This window comes from Gopherus flavomarginatus, chromosome 16 (assembly GCF_025201925.1).
Source record: "Gopherus flavomarginatus isolate rGopFla2 chromosome 16, rGopFla2.mat.asm, whole genome shotgun sequence".
NCBI lineage: Eukaryota > Metazoa > Chordata > Testudines > Testudinidae > Gopherus > Gopherus flavomarginatus.
In genome coordinates, this window is record NC_066632.1 from 17,192,657 (window position 1) to 17,211,895 (window position 19,239).

Sequence of the window (19,239 nt, forward strand, 5' to 3'; positions counted from 1 at the left end):
CAGACACAAGGATGGAAGTGATTTCTTCCAGCAGAAGAGAGGGCGGAAAAAAACCAACTATCCTGAGTCCTAGTTCAGTGCTCTATCCACTAGTCCCTAAATTACAGTGCATTGGGCCAGCATTTCTCAAATGTGGACACAAAGGGCTTTTCATGCAGCCACAGATTCCTGGGCGGTGGTGGTTTTTTGGTTTTTATTTTGTTGGCGGGGGGGGGGGGGGTGCAAAGCAACGGCCCCTCCCCCGGGGTTGCCAGCAGGGGTTGGTCCCTGCCCCCTTCTGGAGCCACAAACACAATAGGAACCAGCTGACGAGTGCAAGTTCCCCACTTGGGAGGGAGGGATAGCTCAGTGGTTTCACACTGGCCTGCTAAACCCAGGGTTGTGAGTTCAATCCTTGAGGGGGCCACTTAGGGATCTGGGGCAAAAATCAATACTTGGTCCTGATAGTGAAGGCAGGGGGTTGGACTTAACAATCTTTCTAGATCCCTTACAGTTCTAGGAGATTGGTATATCTCCAATTATTATTATTATTATTATTATATCTTCCTGGGGGCAGTGAGGCTTGGGCTTTGGGCTTCAGTCTTGGGGTGGTAGGTGGGCAGCAGGCTCTGTCCCACAACCACAGGGCTTCGGGCTCTGGCCCCAGGCTCATCCCCACCATGTCACCCCTGGCTCCCACTGCCACCTCCAGCCTCCGCTCACGCAGCAAGACCCCAGGCCCAGACTCACCCTCCATCCCATCACCCTGACCTCTGCTGCCTTCTCCACCCTCCATCCAGTCCCCCATTGCCCCTGGCCCTCCTGCCTCCTTACCCACCTCCCCATCCAGGATTTAATTTGTCCCCAGCTTGACGGGGATGAGCCCAGAATATCAAGGTTGGAAGGGACCTCAGGAAGTCATCTAGTTCAACCCCCTGCTCAAAGCAGAACCAATCCCCAACTAAATCAAGTCTGAGAAAGTCTGCTGTGAAAAATGATATTAAATATCACTTTTCACAACAGCAGACTTACTAGATAGCAAGTCTTCAAAAAAAAAAAAATTAACCAAAAAAGCAAAACAGGCAAAGCATCTTGTGTTTCTATTCTGCTTAGGTCCAGTAAAAAATAGGGACAACTGTACATTACTTTTATTATTGAGTCTGAAAAAAACCCTACATCAATACTTTGGACATGTATATGTGCATATTTTTGTTTTTCCTAACGTTAATTAAGTATTTTAGGAAATATTGTCAGAGCAGCCACCAGTAAGAGTTGAGGTCACAAAAAATGTTGTGAGAACCCCTGCATTAGGCTATGTCTAACTACAGACCTTATAGCAGCACAGCTGTGCCACTTTACGGCCTCTCACGTAGCCACTCTATGTCGACGGGGCATAATAAAACCACCCCGAACAAGCGGCAGCAACTATGTTAGCAGGAGAGCGTCTCCTGCTGCCATAGCGCTGTCCACACCGGCACTTATGGGTGAAACTTACGTTGGTCAGGGGTGTTTTTTTTCCCCTCACACTCCTGACTGACAAAAGTTTTATTGACAAAAGCCTTAAAAAAAAAATAATAGGGTAAAAAAAAACTTAAGAACATTTGTTTCTACAAACACATGTTCGACAAGCCCTTGCTCTTGTCCAATAATTAATCCAATTCTACTTTTTAACTTAACCAGATCAATAGCTGTCTATAGGACAGTCAGACATCAGCATCTGTATAGGAAGAATTCACTGCACTCCAGTGAAACTAATCTTATTCACTTTCACACAACAGCAAGGATGGCAGAGAAAAAAAATACTTCTGTACTCAAATGCAATACCCACTGTGTGCAGCTGCAAAGGAGTGGGGTGAGGGGGGAAGAAAGAGACAGAGACAGACAGACACAATAGGGTGACACAAAGAATTCTAATGCTGGTATCCCACATTAAGTTTTAATGCCAAATGGCTAACAGTTACTCTCCACAGCAACCTTCACACATGTACTTTTTGGTAGCCTGACAGACTACAATGCTATACACAAACTTGTTCACTACTGTTAAACATTTATGTAGATACATTTTTTATGTCTCTATTTAATTTTCTTAAGAAATAATCTCAAAAAGGCACACTGCCACTTGGCTGTAGTTCAAACTCAAAACCAAGTCTAACTCAAAGAGCTTGTTATTTAAGATGAGTCATCTTTGGCACATTTCCAGTTCTAATAAAAATCATTAACCAAATTGATCTAGCCTGTCCCCACCACCCAATTCATGGCATTTTACTTTAGTTGCTATTCTCTTTCCTGGATGGGAGCCATACCTGTGGTTCATTGAGGGAGTTTTAAAAGCCCCTACAATGCAGCTGCATCTACACTACTAAGTTAACTATTACAAGTAACTAAACTATTGTTATGAATCACTACATCTGCACACAGTATTCACATATGGTAAGCGGGACTGCAGTTATGCAATATGTTCAATGCTAGTGCCGCACCCAATTGTTTTAGCAGCAATACCTTCTAAGAACATATCACAGAAGTCTCATCTCTGCTTCAAACTAAAAGTACTGTGAATGACTGCTTATGGCTAGAGCCATATCAAATTCATGGCCATGAAAAACGTGTCATGGACTGTGAAATCTGGTGCCCAGCCAGAGGCTCCTACCCTGCGCAGGGTTCCAGCTACTAGTCCTGGCCAGGGATGGGGAGGAACCAGACTTCCTCTTCCCCTGCAAGTGCCGCTCCTGGTGTGAGTCAGACCCACCTCCAAGCTCTCCCACAGCTACAAAAAGCTCCGTGGCCAACCCACGTGGGGAGGCTGCAGCTCCATCACCTCCATATGCAGGCAGGAGACTGGACACATGGTAACCCCACCACCCATACACTTACAACGCCTGGCCAGGAGCCTTCCTCTCTGCAGCCTAGCTCTGAAGACAGTGCCTCTGTGAGCAGCAGGAGAGAAGTAAGGGTGGCAATCCCACAACCCCTCTATAATAGTCTTGGGACCCTCCCACCCTGGCCCCTTTTTGGGTCGGGACCCCCAGTTACACCACCGTGACACTTCTCATGTAAAGATCTGAAAACATGAAACTGACTAATTTTAAAAAACCCTGGCCATCATATTCACCAAAATGGACCGTGAATTTGGCAGGGCTCTACTTATGGCCCACCAGGACCCCTCACTTTTGGACGGAGGTATAACTCTCATATCTACCAACATCACTATTTCTCATATTTCTGAATAAGTCCAGAAGTCAATGAAGACCTCAGATGACAGTTGGTAGCTGTGGAAACAGCTTTATGTGGCATACAAAGCAAAAGCACCGTCACTAGTAAAAATTTTTCCTAGATTTGAGGATACAGTTCACATCAGAAGCAGCTGCAAATAGGCAGTGGGAAGTGTTCTATCGTTACCAGTGGAGAGCCCAGCAACAGCAAAAGGATTTGAATGCACCAGTTCATGAGTAGCTGCATAGTATTTTAGTGAGCAGTTCATTCACCATTAAGCAACAGTTTTGAACTAGACCAAGAAGCACAGACTGGTAGGACCATGTGATTCTCTGGGTCTCAGATGATCAGCTGTCACTGCAGAATTTCTGGATGAAGAAAGCCACTTTCCTAGAATTTTGAAGTGCTTTTGCAGGTCCAGGCATGTGAGACCACCAGGATGAGAGCCCTAATACCAGTACAGAGGTATGCAATAGTTATCCTGTAGAAGTTCGTCTGTTACAGGTTTGTTGGGGACCAGTTTGGGGTCAAAGGGTCCCATTGTGGTGGAGGTTTGTGTGACCAAAAGCACGGTGCTTCATATATCAAAACTGGTGTGTTTCAGTGGCTAGACCAAACTGTGTTGGTATTCATATATACCCATTATCTGCTGACACCACTGATTCTGCAGGTACTCACAAGCACATAGATAAGAATGATTATTTCCTGACAAGGCAAGATTTGGTGGATCATTAAAGGTGGCTCACGAACCCCCATGCACTGGTCAAGTACACAATGAGAGAATATTCATGAATGCTATTGGGTTCAGGCATGGGCTAGCTGTGGCTCCCACACAGAAAGGCGAACATCAATGGAGTCTGTTCCTATTGTTATTCTGGGTGTATGGCATGGGGCCCTCAGCCAATATTTTTAAGTGTGAATGCATTTAGGAATATGTCCCCAAGTTTCATTATTTACAACACTGTAGACTGTTAAAGCAACCCTTATGTGAACATTTCCAGTAACACATATTTTGTTTGTAAAAACAATTTAAACTAATAGGTCTAAAATTCATATGCCAGCTATGTAAGAACAAAAATTTTATTCCTTGCACATTCCTCTTGTGAAGCCAAGATAATGAAAATGTAAGAATCCTACTCTCTGATAACATGTGAATGCCAAGTTTTCTATGTCACATTTTCAGCGTAATTATATGAGGGTTTGTCTCCCTCTACAATGGGCTGCAAAAGGAAAACAGCATTTGATAACAAGTACATGACAGACTTCTCCTACAAGCAAGGTGAGTGAAAGATCCATAACTTTGCTAAAAGATGCCTTGAGGCAATTTGACAGCTACCTACCGTTATCTGAAGTGGATCAACATTGCATGAGGAATTATTTAGGGTCGTTCAGAGATTAGCAAAGAGAAATAAGATTAGCAAAAAGACAAGTTTGGGCCATATACCTGAAATCCAGCTTATCAATAAGAACACAGAATAGCCTCTCAGGAGATAAGGGAAGGTCCATTTTAGTTAATTTTTAAAAAACATTTCATTGACACATTAAGTCTCAATCCTGCATTGGATTACTGTAACCTTTAACAGTCATCCTGATCATAAAAAGGATGTCTTCCCATATTCCTTAAAACTGACATTCTACTTGGATGACCAATCAACAAACATATGATACCAGATTTCTCTGCAGACAAGACAGGCACACTCAGATCTCCGTATGCTTTCTAGCAGAAAAATATTAATATAGAAATGTCATGTAGTCCTTGAAAGATTTCATGGAATTAAAGTTTCAGAAAGAGGGCTTTAAAAAGAATAGGTTTAATATTTAATGTATCAAACTCGCCATAGGAAGTCTTACATTTTCATTCCCAAATTATCACTTAAAGTCAAGGTTTTAGAGTCCTTGCCTGAGTCTTCATTGCTATCTGTGAGCAATTCTTGTTTTCGTTTTTATCATTTTAGTGATATTCTAAGAGGGGAGGGATAGCTCAGTGATTTGAGCATTGGCCTGCTAAACCCAGGGTTATGAGTTCAATCCTTGAGGGGGCCATTTAGGGATCTGGGGCAAAAAATCAGTACTTGGTCCTGCTAGTGAAGGCAGGGGGCTGGACTTAATGACCTTTCAGGGTCTCTTCCAGTTCTATGATAGGTACATCTCCATATATTCTATATTTTATCTGGAGACATGCCATTCTGCTCATCCTTCAGGCTTTCTGGCTGCATTAAGCGATATCAGTCCATCTGTTAAGCATACTGTGTAGAGCCTTTCAATTGTAATTAGCAATCTTCCTTGTACATGGAAGACTAATATAAATTCAGCTGAAGAGTTACACTAATTGCAACAAAGATCACTCAGAGATGGGAAAAACCCTCATGGAGCAACACACTCTGTTAAAAATAAAGAAAACTAGAAGCAAGCACTGTTCCCCAAGAGCATCAAGAAAGACAAGAGCACAAAACTCTTTAAAATGCCCTGGCAGACAACCCACTCTAGTAACTCTACTACTACTGTCTGAAGCTTTCACAAAATAGCAGTTAGTCAACAACTAATCATCAGCATTGCTGCTAAGTAACTCCTGGCCTGCAAAATTAGGCTTAACTGCAGCAAGAATTTAACCATGACCTTGACCCAAGGTGTCATTTTACTTAACTAAAAAAAAAAAAAAAAAAAGTTCTGGCTATGGTATATCTAACATGGATTCTTGTAGATACCTACTGTTTTTCCACAAACACTACATCATTCTCTCACGTTTCTGTATATATAGTAACGCCTCACTTAATGTTGTGGTTACGTTCCTGAAAAATGCTACTTTAAGCAAAATGATGTTAAGCTAATCCAATTTCCCCATAAGAATTAATGTAAGGGGTGGAGGGTGGATTAGCAGCTACTGACAGCAAGCTCCCTCAGTCCTGAGCCCTGTCCTGTCCCATTCCTGTCACCTCCTCACCCTGTGGAGATGGGGTAAACGAGAGGGGGGGAGGAGCAGAGCGGAGGAGCAGGGGGCACGGGGACATCCTGACATTAGCAGCCCTCTTCCCCCCACCCCCACCCAGCAAGCAGTAGGCTCCCAGGAGCAGCTCCAGGGCAGTGGGGGGAGGGACAGCAGAACTGCCTGGAATCTGATAGCCTGCTGGGCGGCTGCCACAGAGGGAACTTAGGGGAGCTGATGTGGGACTGCCAATCCACCCTGGTTCCAAGCCCACACCAATTAGCGCCAATGGGCTGCTTTTTCTTCAAACAGTGGACAAAGCAGGTGGTTGCCAAACAACGTTATAAGGGAGCACTGCACAACTTTAAATGAGCATGTTCTCTAATTGATCAGCAATGTAACAACAAAACAATGTTGTTGGGACGACTAAGTGAGGAGTTACTGTACTAGCATCCAGCTATTTTCTTCTACATGCAAGAATTAGTGAACTGTGGTAATTCCTTTGATTTTCACAAACTAAAATACCACACAGTACTGAAATTATGAATGCTAGAGACTGAATTCAGCCCCTTCTAAGAAATCCTAGTTAATAGGAGTAACTATTGCCTTGGACCATAAAGTTTTCATACCTAATACTTACTAATAAATGTACCAAAATATGAACGGATACTGCCTGGGTACACCATAACCCCTCTTAAACCTTTGTGTAGGCTAAGCACATCTAAAGAAAAATTAAGATTCAGAATTTGAGTTTACTAGCTACCTCCTGGGAGATCCAAACCTTCAAAATGCAGTGAATATGACGTATCTAATACACAGGCCCAGATTTTTAAATGTATTTCAACAATGCTCTGCTCAGCTTTCAACCCCATTGAAAGTCAATGGGGCTTAGACTCCTAACTGCCTAAATCACTTCTGAAAATAGGACTTAGCCCCCATAAGTAACTTTGCAGATTCTCCATCACTGACAGTTTTGGATTCTTCATCATGGGCAGTTTTTTAAATCAAGACTGGATGTTTTTCTAAAACATATACTGTAGGAATTATTTTGAGGAAGCAATAATTAAGCAGTCAATTTGCAAACATCTGAAAGATAATAAGGTAATAAGTAACAGTCAGCATGACCTTGGCACAAAAAGTGGGAACGTGCTAATAAAGTTTGTGGATGACACAAAGTTGGGAGGTACTGCTAATACAGAGAAGGACCAGGATATCATATAGGAAGATCTGGATGACCTTGTAAACCTGGAGTAATAGTAACAGGATGAAATTCAATAGTGAAAAGTGCAAAGTCATGTATTTAGGGATTAATAACAAGAATTTTAGTTATAAATTGGGGACAAGTCAGTTGGAAGTAACAGAGGAGGAGAAGGACCTCAGAGTATTGGTTGATCACAGGATGACTATGAGCCGTCAACGTGATATGGCCATGAAAAAAAACTGATGTGGTCTTGGGATGCATCAGGCGAGGTATTTCCAGTAAAGATAAGGGAGTGTTAGCACCGTTATACAAGGCACTGGTGAGACCTCATCTGGAATAGTGTGTGCAGTTCTGGTCTCCCATGTTTAAGAAGGATGAATTCAAACTGCAACAGGTACAGAGAAGGGCTATTAGGATGATTCGAGGAATGAAAAACCTGTCTTATGAAAGGAGACTCAAAGAGCTTAGCTTATTTAACCTAACCAAAAGAAGGCTGAGGGGAGATATGATTGCTCTCTATAAATATATCAGAGGGATAAACATCAAGGAGGGAGACAAATTATTTAAGTTTAGTATCAATGTGGACACAAGAACAAACAGATATAAACTGCACACTAGGAAGTTTAGACTTGAAATTAGATGAAGGTTTCTAACCATTAGAGGAGTGAAGTTCTGGAACAGCCTTCCAAGGGGAGCAGCGGGGGCAAAAGACATATCTGGCTTCAAGACTAAGCTTGATAAGTTTATGGAGGGGACGGTATGATGGGATAGCCTAATTTGGCAATTAATTGATCTTTCATTATTAGTAGGTAAATATGGGATGGGGTCTGAGTTACTACAGAGAATTTTTTTCCTGGGTGCTGGATGGTGAGTCTTGCCCACATGCTCAAGGTTCAACTGATCGCCATATTTGGGGTCGGGAAGGAATTTTCCTCCAGGGCAGATTGGGAGAGGCCCTTGGAGGTTTTTCACCTTCTTCTGCAGTGAGAGGCACGGGTCACTTGCTGGAGGATTATCTGCACCCTGAGGTCTTTAAACCACTATTTGAGGACTTCAACAACTCAGACATAGGTTAGGGGGTTGTTACAGGAGTGGGTGGGTGAGATTCTGTGGCTTGTGTTGTGCAAGAGGTCAAACTAGATGGTCCCTTCTGACCTTAAAGTCTATGAGTGTTAAACCAACCTGATAGCTTTCTTTGACAGGGTAACAAGCCTTGTAGATAGGGGGAAGTGGTATATCTTGATTTTACTAAAGCTTTTGATACTGTCTCGCATGACCTTCACATAAACTAGGAAATGCAACCTAGATAAAGCTACTATAAGGTGAGTGCAAAACTGGTTGGAAAACCATTCCCGGAGAGTAATCATCAGTAGTTCACAGTCATTCTGGAAGGATATAATAAGTGGGGTCCCACAGGGATGAATTCTGGGTCCAGTTCTGTTCAATATGATTTAGATAATGGCACAGAGAATACACGTATAAAGTTTGTGAGCAATACCAAACGGGGAGGGGTTGCAAGTGCTTTGGAGGACAGGATTAAAATTCAAAATGATCTGGACAAAATGGAGAAATGGTCTAAGTAAATAGGATGAAATTCAATAAGGACAAACGCAAAGTACTCTATTTAGGAAGGAACAATCAGTTGCACACAAACAAAATAGGAAATGACTGCCTAGGAAGGAGTACTGCAAGGGGTCATAGTGGACCACAAGCTAAATATGAATCATAGAATAGACTATTAGGGTTGGAAGGGACCTCTGGAGATCATCTAGTCCAACCCCCTGCTCAAAGCAGCACCAATGCCCAAATGGACCCCTCAAGGATTGAACTCATAACTCTGGGTTTAGCAGGCCAATGCTCAAACCACTGAGCTATCCCTGCCCCCTGTCCCCAAATCAACAATGTAACACTTTTGCAAAAAAAGCCAAAAATTCATTCTGGGATGTATTAGCAGGAGTGTTGTAAGCAAGACACAAAAAGTAATTCTTCCACTCTACTCTGCGCTGATTAGGCCTCAACTGGAGTACTGTGTCCAGTTCCGGGTGCCACATTTCAAGAAGGATATGGACAAACTGGAGAGTTTCCAGAAAAGAGCAACAAAAATTATTAAAGGTACAGAAAACATGACTTATGAGGGAAGACTGAAAAAACTGGGTTTGTTTAGTCTGGAGAATAGACTGAGAGGGGGACATAACCGTTTTTAAGTACAGAAAAAGTTGTTAGGAGGAAGAGGGAGAAAAATTGTTTTCTTTAGCCTCTTAGAATAGGACAAGAAGCAATGGACTCAAATAGCAGCAAAAGCACCTTAGGTTGGACTTAGGAAAAACTTCCTGTCTGGGTGGTTACGTAGGTAGGTTGTGGAATCTCCATCACTGGACATTCTTAAGAGCAGGTTGGACAAACATCTGTCAGGGATGGTCTAGATAATACTTAGACCTGCCATGAATTCAGGGGACTGGACTAGAAGACCTCTTGAGGTCCCTTCCAGTTCTATGATTTTATAATAGTGGATGGTCAAAAGACACCTTTACACTTTAGCATATCCCATTCTTTTGTCAGAAAAAAAGGGCTATCCAAAGCAACAACAGCAGTATCTATTTTTCTTGCTCTTGATTTTTTTCTTTTTTTGATCAGCATGATCCTGTGAACAGGAGTGAGCTGAAGTGCAAAATTACGTTTTTTGTGTGTGGGTGGGGGGGAAGAGACTGAATAGGCTACTCAATGAATTTTGACTGTGCAAAGCTTCCACATAAGTTATATGTGTAGATCATTCCTGTCAAGGATTTTACTATAGAAGATAAGCATCTTGAGTGACTTTGAGCCCACTTGACATTTCAATATACTATCTAGCCAAAGCAAAAAGCGTCAAGAAATCTTGTTGATTCCCTGCTAACAAGCATTTTATGCACACATGCAGTGTTAACTCAAGCTCAGTTAAATGAGTTAATGGATCACATACCACAGTAGTAATCAGTGCACAACAATCTAGACCAGGGATCGGTAACCTTTCAGAAGTGGTGTGCCGAGTCTTCATTTATTCACTCTAATTTAAGGTTTTGCATGCCAGTAATACATTTTAATGTTTTTAGAAGGTCTCTTTCTATAAATCTATAATATATAACTAAACTATTGTTGTATATAAGGTTTTTAAAATGTCTAAAAAGCTTAATTTAAAATTAAATTAAAATGCAGAGCCCCCCGGACTGGTGGCCAGGACCCAGGCAGTGTGCCACTTAAAATTAGCTTGCATGCCACCTTTGGCACACATGCCATAGGTTGCGTACCCCATCTAGACCACTGATACTCAGACTGTGGCTCTTGAGCTGCAAATGGCTCTTCAATGTGTCTCCTGCAGCTCTTTGCAGCACTTGATTAATAATATAGTAAAAGCACCCTGATTTGGTTAATAAGTAAATATTTTAATACCAATTGTATTTGATAAAATATTTGGTCTGTCATTTAATCTAAGAATAATATCTATATATAAACTAAGTATTTTCCTATTATATTGTTTAAAAACGAATATATAGTTACTATAGTAAATGAAACAATGAATTCATACTACTGTGGCTCTTTTGAGTAACGTTAGTAGCTCACTTGGCTCCTGAACCACTGAGGTCTGAGGCACTGCACCATGTAGTGTTTGGAAGGCCTTCATAGATTCCAAGGCCAGAAGGGACAGTTGCGATCATTGAGTCTGACTTCCTGTATAACATAGCCCATAGAATCAAAGGACTGGAAGGGACCTTGAGAAGTCATCTAGTCCAGTCCCCTGCACTCAGCATTATCCAGACCATTCCTGACAGGTGTTTGTCTAACCTGCTCTTAAAAATCCCCAAAGATGGAGATTCCACAACCTCCCTAGGCAATTTATTCCAGCGCTTAACCATTCTGACAGTTAGGAAGTTTTTCCTAATGTCCAACCTAAACTGCCCCTGCTGAAATTTAAGCCCATTACTTCTTGTCCTATCCTCAGAGGTTAAGAAAAACCATTTTTCTTCCTCCTCCTTGTAACAACCTTTTATGTATTTGAAAACTGGTATGTTCCCCCGCCCAGTCTTCTCTTTTCCAGAGTAAACAAACCCAGTTTTTTCAATCTTCCCCCAAAGGTCATGTTTTCTATTTATTTGAGACTATTTATCCAGTCTGTCCAAATCATTTTGAATTTTAATTCTATCCTCCAAAGCACTTGCAACCCCTCCCAGCCTGGTATCATCCACAAACTTTATAAGTGTATTCTCTATGCCAATATCTAAATCACTGATGAAGGTACTGAACAGAACTGGACTCAGAACTGATCCCTGTGGGACACCACTTGATATACCCTTTCAGCTTGATTGAACCACTGATAACTACTCACTGGGAATGGTTTTCCAATCAGTTATGCACTCACTTTATAGTAGCTCCATCTAGGTCACGGGTCTCAAACTCAAATGACCACAAGGGCCACATGAGGACCAGTACATTGGCCCGAGGGCCGCATTACTGACACCTCCCCCCCGCCGCCCTCGGCCCCATCCCCACTCCACCCCTTCCATGAGGCCCCGGCTCTTCCCACCCCTTCCCTACCCCATTCCAATCCCTTCCCCGAAATCCTCACTCCAACTCCACCCTCTCCCTGCCTCCAGGGGGCACAGGAGGGGTGTGTCGGGGGCTCAGGGCAGGGAGTTGGGGTGTGGGGTGCAGGAGGGGTGAGGAGTGTGGCAGGGGGTTGGAGTGCACCAGGGTGTTCAGGGCAGGGGGTCAGGTGCAGAGTGCAGCAGGCGGCTCAGGGAAGGGGGTTGGGGTGCGGCACGAGGTTCTGGGCAGGGGGTCGGGTGCAGGGTGTGGCAGGCAGCTCAGGGAAGGGGTTCAGGGTGCAGGGTACAGCAGGGGGCTGGAGTGCAGGAGGTTGGAGTGCATCAAGGGGCTCAGGGCAGGGGGTTCGACTGCAGGAGGGGCTCGGTGGGCGGCTCTGGCCCGGCGTGCACCATGGGCGGGGCGGGCTTCCTGCCTGCCTGCCCTGCCCCCACACCGCTCTAAGAAGCGGTTGGAACATGGGAGAGCAAGGGCACAGGGGTGTGTGTTGCTGTTACTTCAGGCACCACCCCCAGCATCTCTCATTGGCCGGGAACGGGGAACCGCAACCAATGGGAGCTGCTGGGGGCAGTGCCCAAAGCAATGTCAACGCACACCCCTGCGCCTCTCTTCCCCCACATTCGTCCCAGTTCCCAGAATCATGCGGGGGCAGGGCAGGAAACCTCCCCTGCCCCTGGTGCACGTTGGGCCAGAGCCGCTCTAGGTAAACACTGAGGGAGGGCGAGGGGGCGAGAGGACCACGCAGGCCGCAGAAAATAACCTCGCGGGCCACATGCGGCCCACATGTTTGAGACCCCGATCTAGGTTGTATTTCCCAAGTTTGTTTATGAGAAGGTCATGCAAGAGAGAATCAAACAACTTACTAAAGTCAAGCTATACCACATCTACCACTTCCCCACTACCCACAAGGCCCATTATCCTGTGAAAGAAAGTTATTAGGTTGATTTGACATGATTTGTTCTTGACAAATCCATGCTGTTACTTATCTTATTATCTTCTAAGTGTTTGCAAATTGATTGCTTAATTATTTGCTCCATTACCTTTCTGGGAACTGAAGTTAAGTTGACTGGTCTGTGATTCCCTGGGTTGTCCTTATTTCCATTTGTATAGATTGGAATTATATTTACTAGGGTGTGGATTGCAATTAACTCAAAAAAATTAACTGTGATTAAAAAAATTAACTCTCTCGCTCAGAGGTGTGAAAAAAACACACCCCTGAGCGCTGCAAGATACAGCGCTGTAAAGCATCAGTGTAAACAGTGCCGTAGCGCTGGGAGTGCGGTTCCCAGAGCTGCAAGCTAAACTCCATGAGGATGTGAAGTACGTGCAGCGCTGGGAGAGCTGGCGCTGCGACTACACTCACATTTCAAATTGCTGCTGCGGCAGTGCTCCCGCAGCAGCGCTTTGAAGTTTCGAGTATAGCCATACCCTAACAGATGTATTGGAGCATAAGCTTTTGCGGGGCAATACCCACTTCATCAGATGCAAGTTTGTTTACATTTACAGGAGATACTGCTGCCTGCTTCTTATTTACATGTCACCTGAAAGTGAGAACAGGTATTCATATGGCACATGTTGTTTGATCTATGAACACTGTCACTGCAGATTTAACAATATGCAAAGAAGGATGATGGAGTGTATCTCCACACAAGATCAGATGGGAAACACTTTAACCTGTCCCGATATCAGTCAAAGACCCAAATCAAAAAGGTGCTTATCAGGGACCTCCTATTCGCTGATGATGCTGTTCTCATAGCCCACAACAAAGGTCTAGTATAAGAACTCATGGATCACCTTTCAAGTACTTGTCAGGCATTTGCTCTCACAACCAGCATCAAAAAACTGTTCTGTTAGGATAGAGGGTTTCACAAGATTAATCAATTACCTTAAATACAAACCAGCTAGAAGTGGTCCAAAAGTTCAGCTATTTAGATTCTATATGCGTCTGATGAAGTGGGTATTCACCCACGAAAGCTCATGCTCCAAAACATCCGTTAGTTTGTAAGGTGCCACAGGACTCTTTGCTGCTTTTACAGATCCAGACTAACACGGCTACCCCTCTGATATTAGATTCTACAGTGACCACCAACCTCTCACTGGATGAAGAACTAAATGTTCGCACAGGAAAGGCTGCCATCACCTTCAGCAGACTAACAGAGCATGGAACAATTCAAAGCTTATCATCAAGACCAAAATGTTAGTGGTACCAAGCTTGTGACCTCAGCAATCATGTATGGTAGGAAAACATGGACAATTTATACTCATCAGGAGTTTCAATTTACATTGTTTACGCTGCATACTCAAACAAGATAAAGTGGGTGAGACAATATCTTTTACTGGACCAACTTCTGTTGGCGGGACAGAAGTTTGAGTTTACACAGAGCTCTTTCTGCACTGATACCTGTAATCATCCACATTCATCTGAACATTTGACTATAATCACTATAGACAAAAAACATAACCAGTTTGTGAAGAAAAACAAAGTCAATGAGGCTAAGATTAAGAAAGCTTTCAGGACAGAGTAAATGCCTATTCTGCACACATGCTAAATCTACTGTCAAAAGATCTGAAAGGATAGGTGAGATATTATCTATGCTCCTGATTGCACACAATGGACTCCCATAACCCCACAGACGTCAACATTTCTTTGCACAAGTACAGGGATCCACCCACACAGGACCTTGATCTTACAACTGGATTTGTGATTAAGTTACTTTTCAATAGCCACTTTACAGCTGCCAAATACAAAAAGAAAGGTGGCAGCACATATTTGTCACATCTCAAGTAATAAGATGAAATAAACTTGTAGGCAAACTGCAAAAGTATGTTTCAGACTAATCCAAGTGAATAAAGATCTGTGAAGAATGTAGACTGAGTGCTTCTCTATGCTTAAAAGGCTGCTACTGCAGCGCTTCAGTGAAGTCATTACCAAAAACAATGGGAAGACTTCTACTGTCAGCATAGGTAATCCACCTCATCAAGAAGCAGTAGTTATGTCAATGAGAGAAGAAGTCCTCCCATCAATACAGTGCTGTCTACACCAGGAGTAAGGTCAGTATAACTGTGTCACTCAGCGGCGTGGATTTTACTTGCCAGAAAAAAAATCACTAAGAAATTGTTCAAAATACTGAAACCAGTAGCAATGGCATATAAATTTGTATAGAGAACTTAGTGTTCCTTGGCTGAAGCTGTTGAAGTGTGGAAGAAGACAAATTTTTTACTGAAATGCAATTGATGATAAAATGCATGTTCTGCAAGTATTATGTGGCAGTCCTAATTATTTTCTAAAATATATGACCAGTTTCTGCATGTGCTGGTTCCACCCACAGCAGCAGAACCAACACCTGCACCTGACTATTTATAAAACTTAATTCATAATCAATTAAACCTAAAATTGCAAGCCATACCATAAATTTTCAAATTAAGTTGGGGCTTTACAAATCTAGTATAAATTGACGATTTTCAAAGTCCCTCCACCATTTCATTCTATTTTTATGAAAAATGATCTGTAAATACAACAGAGAATCCAACATACAAAGTAGCCTGCAGAATTAAGTTTACATGCATCTATCCATACTATAACAGTATCATACACAACCACTAGTCATAATTCATGATCTTGGCTGTCTGGTAAATATTTGCCAGTTTAATTCTTTCCATTTCAGAATAGTATGCATCTCAAATACAGATCTACAGCACATGCACTTCCTACACCTTCCAGCTATTTTCCTGGTTTGTTTTTATAAAACGTGCAATAAGTCTGAACAACACTAAAACTTTAGATTAAAAACAAGTCTTTCTACAAAAGCATTGCTAAACAAGAACTTCACAGAAACACAGAGTCTCAAAAAAATCTAACAAGGCTTATTGAGAGTTAATTGATGTTTATCATTTATAACTATTTGTTTAAGTGACACATAATTTTTGGCCTTTTTTAGTTTTAACATCATCTACCTATAAGGCACTATTTAGGTAAAGAACACAGTGTGAACATCAGCAGTATTTAAAGGAAGACAAAGATGTGTCCTGACCCATTCCTGAAATCAATCCAGTTCCAGGACAGACCATAGTTTCACTTTACATGATTAACAAGCAGCAGGAAAAGAAAAAAAAAGTTACTAAAAAATAAGCAAAATAGTCTTCACATTTTTATATAAACAGTTAATGGAACTATGAAAATACAGAAGTATTACTGAAATACTTCTGCTATAGCTATGAAAGAGGAATTTTAGCCACATTACCAGCAGTGCAAGTAGATCTAACTTCTCTGGTTATATTTTAAGTAGAATTCACTAGTCAATCACAATGCAATGACAGCATATTATATAGGCAAATTCTGGTTCTCATGTCTAACTGAAGTTAGAACAGTTTTACCTCTTCCACACAATACAGTCAGTAGGGACATGGTCAGCTTCCTTTTCCTCTCATGCTACCAACTCTCCTTCCCAAAACATGGACCAGCCTTCTTAATAGGAAGTTCTGTTTCTGAATAGACTGTTTACACTTAAGAAACATTCTATAATCTAGGCAACAATTTGGGGAGGGGGGGTGGGAATCAGAGTGGGAGAAGCACTGCAGGCAGGAAGAAAATATTAGCCACACAATTTCATATTAGCAGAAATCATATTGTTAGGGATGGTCTAAAATGATAATACTTAGTCCTGCCATGAGTGCAGGGGACTGGACAAGATGACCTTGAGGTCCCTTCCAGTCCTACAGCTATGATTTATTTATTTACGGAATCAGGCGCTTTAGATGCAATCAACTATATTTTTGAGGGGGTAGGGAGCTGTAGAACAATTTTGCATTTAACTTTCCTCTAAGTGGCTACTTCAAATTATCTAGTTCACAATATATAAACAGCTGTGTCAATATTTTTAGTACACATCAAAATAAACCACAGTTCTGAATTTTTTTTAAATTCACTAGTGTTACTTGTAACATTTAGGATTAAAACCAGTAGTTTAAGAAATTCTCTATACAGAATGTACCACCAAATACACAGTATAGTCAGTTCCACTGTTTCCATCACTGTATACAGTTTTCAGAGTAGTAGCTGTGTTAGTCTATATCAGCAAAAAGCATGAGGAATACTTGTGGCACCTTAGAGACTAACAAATGTATTTGGGCATAAGCTTTTGTGGGCTAAAACCCACTTCTTCAGATGCATGCAGTGGAAAATACAGTAGGAAGATGCATGCAGTGGAAAATACAGTAGGAAGATGTGTGTATACATCTGATGAAGTGGGTTTTAGCCACAAAAGCTTATGCCCAAATACATTTGTTAGTCTCTAAGGTGCCACAAATATTCCTCGTTCTTATCACTGTATAGTTACTACAACTCATTTGAGTCTTTCAAACCGTGAGACAACATTTGTTTTTCTACACTGCAAAATGACAAAATCTGAACAGCCAGTATAGTAAGTGGCATCAGTTTATACTCTGAAGTGCACCAGAATTCAAAACAAACAAACAAACGTCAAGGTTCATCAAAAGCACACACTGTTCAAAGTCTTCCTTCCAATCAGGCCCGGAATCAGCGCCTCAGTGCGGTTTACGGGACCTTGCTGGTGCCGCATTTACTATGCGATCTCAAAGGGGACCGCTCGCCCGCGGCTGTTTGCCGGACATTAGAGTGCCAGCAGGCCGCTACGAGCTGTATCGCTGGGTTACAGGGAACAGGGTTTAACGCCGAGCCGCCTCCTGCTGCACCAGCGCCGCCGCTCCCTTCCCAGTGACCTGTCCCCACCCGGCCCTCCGCAGAGACCGGCCCGCCCGCCCAAGCACCAGGACTCGCACGTGTGGGCGCTGGGCCCAGCCACCCTGGCGGTTCGGGGGCGGCCGGGCCTGAACGCCATGAGGAGCCGGGCTCGATCTATCCGCACCCACCCCGCGGGGGCGGCGGCCGCAGCCCGGCCTAACGGCGCGGAGAGACGCGGCCGGCCCGGGCGCCGCCTGGCCCGGGCTGGCGTGAGCCACGAAGGAGCCGGGGCGTGCAGAGCCCGTGAGGGTGGGGTGCGGGACCGCCTCACTCACCGCAAGCCGCGGGGCCAGGCCGGGCCGCTGCCTCCACTCCAGAGCCACCGCTTCCTCCTCCGGCTCGATGACAAAATGGCGGCGGCAGGAAGTCCCATCAGCTCCGCCGCCCCGCCCCAGGGCCCCTGCTCTCGTACGCTGCGCAACCCGCTTACTGAGCGACCCGTCGCCCCGCGGGGCCCAACGGCCCCTCGCACACAGGCACCCCAGGCAGACCGCGGACCAAACAGCTTTTCCCCACTCACCAGAGGGCAAACGCTCCTACGCAAACGGCGCGCCGGCTAAAAAAATACATCAGGCCGCTACGCAAATAGCGCGACAGCTCTATTCGCCTACCTCTCCAGGGAACAGCCATCCTCAGCGAAGAATCGCACCCAACGTACGTAAAGCGCAGTCCGCGCGCGGGGGAAAAGCACTCTCTACGCAAATCACGTAGCCCACAGATGGGGCCAAATCTCTCTCCCACACAAACTCTGCAGCCTATGCCCCGCGTTCGCTTTCCAGCGCAACAGAGCCAGAGCCGCCCTCTACGTAAATCACGTAGCATTCTGCAGGTTACCCAACCGCCAAATGCGTAAACAGCAGAAAAAGCCGATCCCCTTACCCGTTCTCATACCCCACCTACGCAGACCGCTGGCTATGTGAACGGCACAACAGCGGCCTGCAGGGCCTCTCCTGCTACGCACACAACGTAGCACTCCCCTCTAAGAGAATACAACGTCTGAGCAGCAGGCCTCAGCCTGGGACAGACGTCCCAGCGAAGACTGCGTAGCCTCCCTGACGCAGCGGCTGCATTACACAATGCGGGTTACGCTAGCAGGACAACGTAACCAAGGATGGTGAATACCGACACCCCCACCTCCGCTCGACCGCGCCCCCCAGTCAAGGGAGCCGCTTCCCTCGCGCGCGGACTCGGCTCTCACCTGAGGGACAGGCCGCGCGCTCTCCACCCTCCCGCCGGACCGGGTGCCGTGGGGCCCGGGGGGGGGGGGGCGTCTCTTCCGCGTCACGCCGGGGGCAGCGAGAGGGACCGATAGCGGCTCCGCACTGACTTCACCGCGCAGCGCTCTGCGTCGCGGCGCAACAGAGCACGCAACCGACGCATCCCGCGCAGCTACGTGCGTCCCCTCCACTCCCTAAGCCTCGCCCCCTCCATTTCCTAAGCGCGAGGCCTGAGGGGGAGCCGGGAGTGCAGAGAGGTCAGGTCGCCCTGCTGCCGGGCAGCCGCTACAGGGGGCCCGGCACGGCACGGCACGGCCCGGCCCGGCCCTGGGGAGGGAGAGGGAGCGCCGCGGCCGAGCGGCTATTGCGC

At 44.6% G+C, this 19,239-nt stretch overlaps 1 protein-coding gene across 3 annotated transcripts in view; it reads right to left on the reverse strand.

The window, feature by feature from the left end:
* Positions 1 to 18,944, reverse strand: part of BRD4 (bromodomain containing 4) — a 205,781-nt gene extending 186,837 nt beyond the window's left edge. For 2 of the 3 annotated variants that reach the window (XM_050925774.1, XM_050925767.1), the window contains exon 1: positions 18,851 to 18,944. The gene's annotated coding sequence lies outside the window, so the exon portion shown is untranslated. Of the gene's footprint in view, positions 1 to 17,927; positions 18,000 to 18,850 lie in introns of those variants that run through there. The other variant, XM_050925768.1, reaches the window with a different exon arrangement.
* Positions 18,945 to 19,239: the final 295 nt, after the last annotated feature.